We start from the raw sequence: 6,312 nt of genomic DNA on the forward strand, positions 1-6,312 counted from the left end.
TTGAGTACCATGAAGTCAACATAGGTCACAACCACCTCAAATTCCCAGGCTCCAGGGACCTCCTGCCCTATAGCCGGGACTACAGGTGTGCTCATCACAGCAGTCTAATTTTTCTATCTTTTAAATTTATTTATTGGGCAGAGCCTGTGGCTCAAGGAGTAGGGCGCTGGCCCTATATGCTGGAGGTGGTGGGTTCAAGCCCAGCCCCAGCCAAAAACTGCAAAAAAAAATTTTATTTATTTATTTATTTATTTGGCCAGGGCTGGGTTTGAACCCACCATGTCTGGCATATGGGGCCGGCACCCTACTCCTTGAGCCATAGGCGCAGCCCTATTTATTTATTTTTTGAGACAGAGTCTCACTTCGTTGCCCTGGTAGAGTGCTGGGGTGTCATAGCTCACAGCAACCTCAAACTCTTGGACTCAAGGGATCCTCTTGCCTCAACCTCCTCAGTAGCTGTGACTACAGGTACCCACCAGAATGACTGCTTATTTTATAGAGGCTAGGTCTCCCTCTTGCTCAGGCTGGTCTTGAACTCCTGAGCTCAAGGGATCCACTTGCCTTGGCCTCTCAGAGTGCTAGGATTACAGGCGTGAGTTACTAGGCCTGGCCTTAATTTTCCTTCCTCCTCTCCTTCCTTCCCTCCTTCCTTCCTTCTTTACTTCCTCCCTCCTTCCCTCCCTCCCTCCCTCCCTCCTTCCCCTCCTTTGTTGCCCCCAATAGAGTGCTATGGCATCATAGGTCACAGCAAACTCAAACTCTTGGGCTCAAGTGATTCTCTTGCCTCAGCCTCCCAAGAAACTGGGACTAGAAGTGCCTACCACAACGCCTGGCTATTTTTTAGAGATGTGGTCTTGCTCTTGCTCAGGCTGGTCTCCAACCTGTGAGCTCAGGAAATCTACCTACCTCGGCCTCCCAGAAAGCTAGGATTACAAGTGTGAGCCACTGCATCCGGCATAATTTTTCTATTTTTCATAGACATGAGGCCTTGTTCTTCCTCAGATTGGTCTTGAATTTCTGATCTCAAGCAACCCTCTTTCCTCATCTCCCAGAATGATAGGATCATAGGCCAGCCACTGCCCCCAGCCTAACTGCAATTTTATGTAAAAAGAGAGTAGGCTGCCAATGCAGCGAATGATAGCATCTACCCCCAGTTATTGCGGAAATATAATGCCCCTCTGCTGAATAAAACTTCGGGGACGGGGCAGCGCCTATGGCTCAGTGGGTAGGGCGCCAGCCCCATATACCGAGCATGACAGGTTCAAACCTGGCCCCAGCCAAACTGCAAAACAGCCGGGTGTTGTGGCAGACACCTGTAGTTCCAGCTACTTGGGAGGCTGAGGCAAGACAATCACCTAAGCCCAGGAGTTGGAGGTTGCTGTGAGCTATGTGACACCATGGCACTCTTCCAAGGGCAATAAAGTGAGATTCTGTCTCTACAAAAAAATTTAACAAACAAACAAACAAACAAACAAAAACAAACAACTTCTGGATGGGGAAAACTGTTAGGGAAGGATAAATACAGAAATTTGGAGGAAAGAAATGCATTCCAGGCAGAAGGAACACCCAGTGTCCAAAGGCCCTGAAGTAGGGAAAATTTTGGCACATTCAAAGAGCAGCAAGGAAGTTAGGGTGGCTGGAACCTAGTGAAGAGGCAGAAAAGGTTTGCGATAAAACCATAGAAAGAAACCAGGCATGGTGGCTCACGCCTGTAATTCTAGCACTCTGGGATGCTGAAGCTGGTGGATTGCTTGAGCTCACCAGGTCTAGACCAGGCTGAGCAAAAAGCAAGACCCCTTCTCCACTAAAAATAGATAAATTAAGGCAAGAGGATCGCTTGAGCCCAAAGGTTGGAGGTTGCTGTGAGCTATGATACCATAGCACTCTACTCAGGGTAACAGTTTGAGACTCTGTCTCAAAAAAAAAAAAAAATCCTTAGAAAGAGAGCTGAGGGAGGTGGCTTACACCTATATTCCTAGCACTTGGGGAGGCCGAGGTGGGTGGATTGCCTGAGCTCACAGGTTCCAGACCAGCAAAATGAGACAAAGTGAGACTCGGTCTCCGGGGGGACAACAAAAAAGACCATAGCAAGAATGTGGGTTTGATTATGAGGCTTTGTGGGTCAAAGGTGTCCCTTGCCCTTGGACACACAATTGGACTAGATTTCCCTGGCGCCCTTGTAGTTAGGTGCAACACGTGACAATTCAACCAATGGATCCGGAGTAAAAGGAATATTGGCCTTGAGAGAAAGCCCGGCGTCTGGGCTGGTTCTTTAGTGTTTAGAGCTTTGAGACCGGACCTCATATCTCCTCCAAGTCCACCTGGGTTACCTCCGCTTTCCCTGCCGGCACCTCAGTCCTCAAACTACCCCGCCCCCTGTAAAATGTAGTGGGCGATAATCCCTCTTCTAGGAGGTGAGATTAAATGAAATGGTGGTGGTAATCCTTTACCTAATCGCATCCCAAGGTCTCGAAAAGATTGTGTGAGGGGATTCTGGAGGTCTGAGCCCTCCCTCGAGACCATACTGGGCACAAACAGCTAAGTGATAAGATTGGGGGTGATCCCGGTTGTATTTGCCGGGCTGTTAGGGGTAGTGCTTTGTTCCGGAGGACATGCCCCATGAGCTCGGGCAGGGACAGTCACGGAGGAAGCATTTGTTCTGCTCCTTTTGCCATTGGGTGCTGAAAGACAGCGCTCGGCATTCCAGTCGGTGGGAACCGCTTGAACAAAAGCAGGGAAGCTGGAAACAGCCCGGGGCGTCCTGGAGTTTAGCTCTAGAATTAGGGATGGCGGCTGCGGAGGCGAGAGGGTCGGATCTTAGCTAGGAAAACTGGTTCACAGCACCACCGTGCGGCCAGTTGGGAATTTGCAGTCAAAGCCTCTCTGAAACCACTTAACACTTGAGCAAAGAATTTAGGACTGGCTGATGTAAAGGGCAGAGGGTAAAGGGTAAGCTAAGGGGGCCCAAGGACTGAGTGCTCTGACTGCTAAAACAAAGAACGTGGGGTGGGGTGGCGCCTGTGGCTCAAGGAGTAGGGCGCCGACCCCATATACCGGCGGTGGCAGGTTCAAACCTGGCCCCAGACACAAAAATAAAGAGTGTGGGGGTGATGAGAGCTGTTATGGAAATACAGTCTTCCTGCTGTTCTAGAAAAATTCTTCAGATCAAGGAATGCTCAAAGATTTTTGCCATTATTTATCGAGTGATTGCTGTGTGTAGGGCACTGTCCTAAGTGCTGGGGACACAGTGGAGAATGAAAGGGATGAAGATGTCTTGCTGCCAGGGGATTTAGATTGCAATGAGGAAACAGACAATAATGGTAGTAAGTAAATTAACAACAATGTAGGCTGAATAATGGCCCCCAAAAGATATTCATGTCTTAATCTCTGGGACTTTGTTACCTTGTATGAAGGGACTTAGCAGATGTGATTAAGTGAAGTAGTTTGAGATACAGACATAGATTATCCTGGATTATCTGGATGGATGTTAAATGTAATCACAAGTGCCCTCATAAAAGAGAAGGAAAGGGAGATTTGATACAGAAGAAATCCCAGTGGCTCAGTGGTTAGGGGGCCGGCCACATACACCAGGGCTGTTAAGCAACAGTGACAACTACAACAACAACAACAAAAATAGCCAGGCGTTGTGGCCAGAGCCTGTAGTCTCAGCTACTCAGGAGGCTGAAGCGAGAATCGCTTAAGCCCAAGAGTTTGAGGTTGCTGTGAGCAGTGATGCCACTGCGCTCTACTGAGGGCAACATAGTAAGACTCTGTCTCAAAAGAAGAAGAAGGAGAAGAAGAAGAAGAATCATCATCATCATCCATGATCCAGATCCCACACCACTGGCTTTGAAGAGGGAAGAAGGAGCTATGAGCCATGGAAAGCGGTTCTAGAGGACAGGTGCAGTGGCTTATGCCCGTAATCCTAGCACTCTGAGAGGCTGAGGTGGGTAGATTGCCCTCAGGAGTTGGGAGACCAGCCAGAAGAAGAGAGAGGCCCTATCTCTAAAACTAGCCCGTCATTGTGGTAGATGCCTGTAGTCCCAGCTACTCGGGAGACTGAGGCAAAAGGATCACTTGAGCCTGAGTTTGAGGCTGCTGTGAGCTATGATGCCAAGGTACTCTACCCAGGGCAACAAAGTGAGACTCTGTCTCAAGAAAGGAAAGAAAAAAAGAAAGAAAGAAGGAAGGAAGGAGAGAGAAAGGAAGGAAGGAAGGAAAGAAGGAAGAAAAGGAAGGAAGGAAGGAAGGAAATAAAGAAGTTCTAGAAGCTGGGGAAGGCAAGGAAATGGATTCTTCTCTGGACTCTCCAGAGGGACAGTGACCCTGCTGACAGTGTGGATTTGTAGCTGGACCACCTGTGGTTTTAGTACCCCAGCATTTTAGTGACCAACATAATGAAAGTTCTAACTAGGCTCTTATTTACCTCTCACTTCCTGCCCACACCCTTTGTTCTGACAGTGATCATTAACTGCCTGGTACTGTTTTTTCCTTTTTTTAGAAACAGAGTCTTACTTGTCGCCCTTGGTAGAGTGCTGTGGTGTCACACCTCACAGCAACCTTCAGTTCTTGGGCTTAGGCAATTTTCTTGCCTCAGCCTCCCCAGTAGCTAGGAATACAGGAGCCCGCTACAGCGCCCAGCTATTTTTGTTGTTGTTGTTGTTGCAGTTTAGTTGGGGCAGGGTTTGAATCCACAACCCTCGGTATATGGGGCTGGCACCCAGCTCACTGAGCCACAGGTGCCACCCCCGGTACTGTTTTGTTCTCAAGCTGTAAGAAACAACTCCAGGGTCACAAGAAAATTTTATGTGTTTGTTTTGCAGGAATGAATGTCTTTGAGGAAGTTTAGCTGCTGGTACTGAGAAGTCTGCTTGCTTAAGATGCTATTTGAGGGGACCCAGCCCAAAGCTAGGATTATGGCTCATGCCTGTAATCCTAAAACTCTGGGAGGCCAAAGTTGGTGGATTGCCTGAGCTCCCAGGTTCAAGACCAGCCTGGGATAGAGTGAGATCCCATCTCTAAAAATAGTGGGGCATTGTAGTGGGCACCTGTAGTCCCAGCTACTTGGGAGGCTGAGGCAAGAAGATCACTTGAGCCCAAGAGTTTGAGGTTGCTGTGAGCTATGATGCCACAGCACTCTACCAAGGATGATAAAGTTAGACTCTGTCTCAAAAAAAGAAAAGAAAATGATGTTATTTGAGACAGAAGAAACATAGACTGTACCCTTAGTCCCCTGGGACCCCCTCCCTCACCCACTGGCCACATAAAACCTACCTGCTTCATGTTTTCAGGAAAGCAGATCTGAGAGATTTTCCCTCTTGTCTTCTGGCTTTGGCCAAACTGAATAAACCTTTCTGTATCTCCAAGCGCTGGTGTCACAGCGTTTTAGCTTTAGCTGCACACTGGATACATGAGCCTGAATTTGGGGTTCCATAGCAATGTGGGTGACCATGAAGGGCTGTTTTGCCCATGGCTAACCCATCATGGCTAGGACCCAAGCACTGCAAGGGGAGTCCTGCAGCTGCTTGGGCATGTTGCGGAGTGACACCCCTCATTGCTTCCCTTCTGGCTGGCATTGACTGCCTTTGGTGCAGCCTTCACTTACAGTGGAGAAATGTACCAGCCTTCAGTCTACTTTTGGTATTGCATTTTCTGGGTGAGTCACCATGACTTGTGCAATCCTGATACTCTAATTCTCTGCATTTTGTTTGTTGTTGGTTGAATTGAGGGACCCTCATTTAGGAGAGCTTTAGACCTATTGGACTTTTGGACTTTTACTTTTTTCCTTTGTCCCGAAGGAATTTGCTTTTGTTCTTTTTTTGGTTTTTTTATTTGTTTGTTTTTGAAACAGAGTCTCACTCTGTCACCCTGGGTAGAATGTCTTGGCATCCATCATAGCTCACAGCAACCTCAAACTCCTGGGTTCAAGCAATCCTCCTGCCTCAGCCTCCTGAGTAGCTGGGCCTACCAGTGACCATGACCACACCCAGCTAGTTTTTCTATTTTTAGTAGAGACAGGGTCTTGATCTTGCTCAAGTAGCTCAGGCGGTCTACCCACCTCAGCCTCCCAGAGTGCTAGGATTACAAGTAAGAGCCACCCTGCCCGGCCAGATTTTGTTATTTGTGTGAATGTTTGTGTTGATTTTGTGTGTGACTGAGCCAGCTATGGGAAACCCAAACTCCATCCCTGAATGTAGACCTGTGGGGCACACGTTCCAGAACTGGATTGCTTTCAGTTAGGAACCAATGAAACATAAAGAGATGATTTCTTTTTTTTTTTTTTGAGACAGAGCCTCAAGCTGTCCCCCTGGG

This window comes from Otolemur garnettii, unplaced genomic scaffold (genome assembly GCF_000181295.1).
Source record: "Otolemur garnettii isolate 467f Iridium unplaced genomic scaffold, OtoGar3 scaffold00211, whole genome shotgun sequence".
Lineage (NCBI taxonomy): Eukaryota > Metazoa > Chordata > Mammalia > Primates > Galagidae > Otolemur > Otolemur garnettii.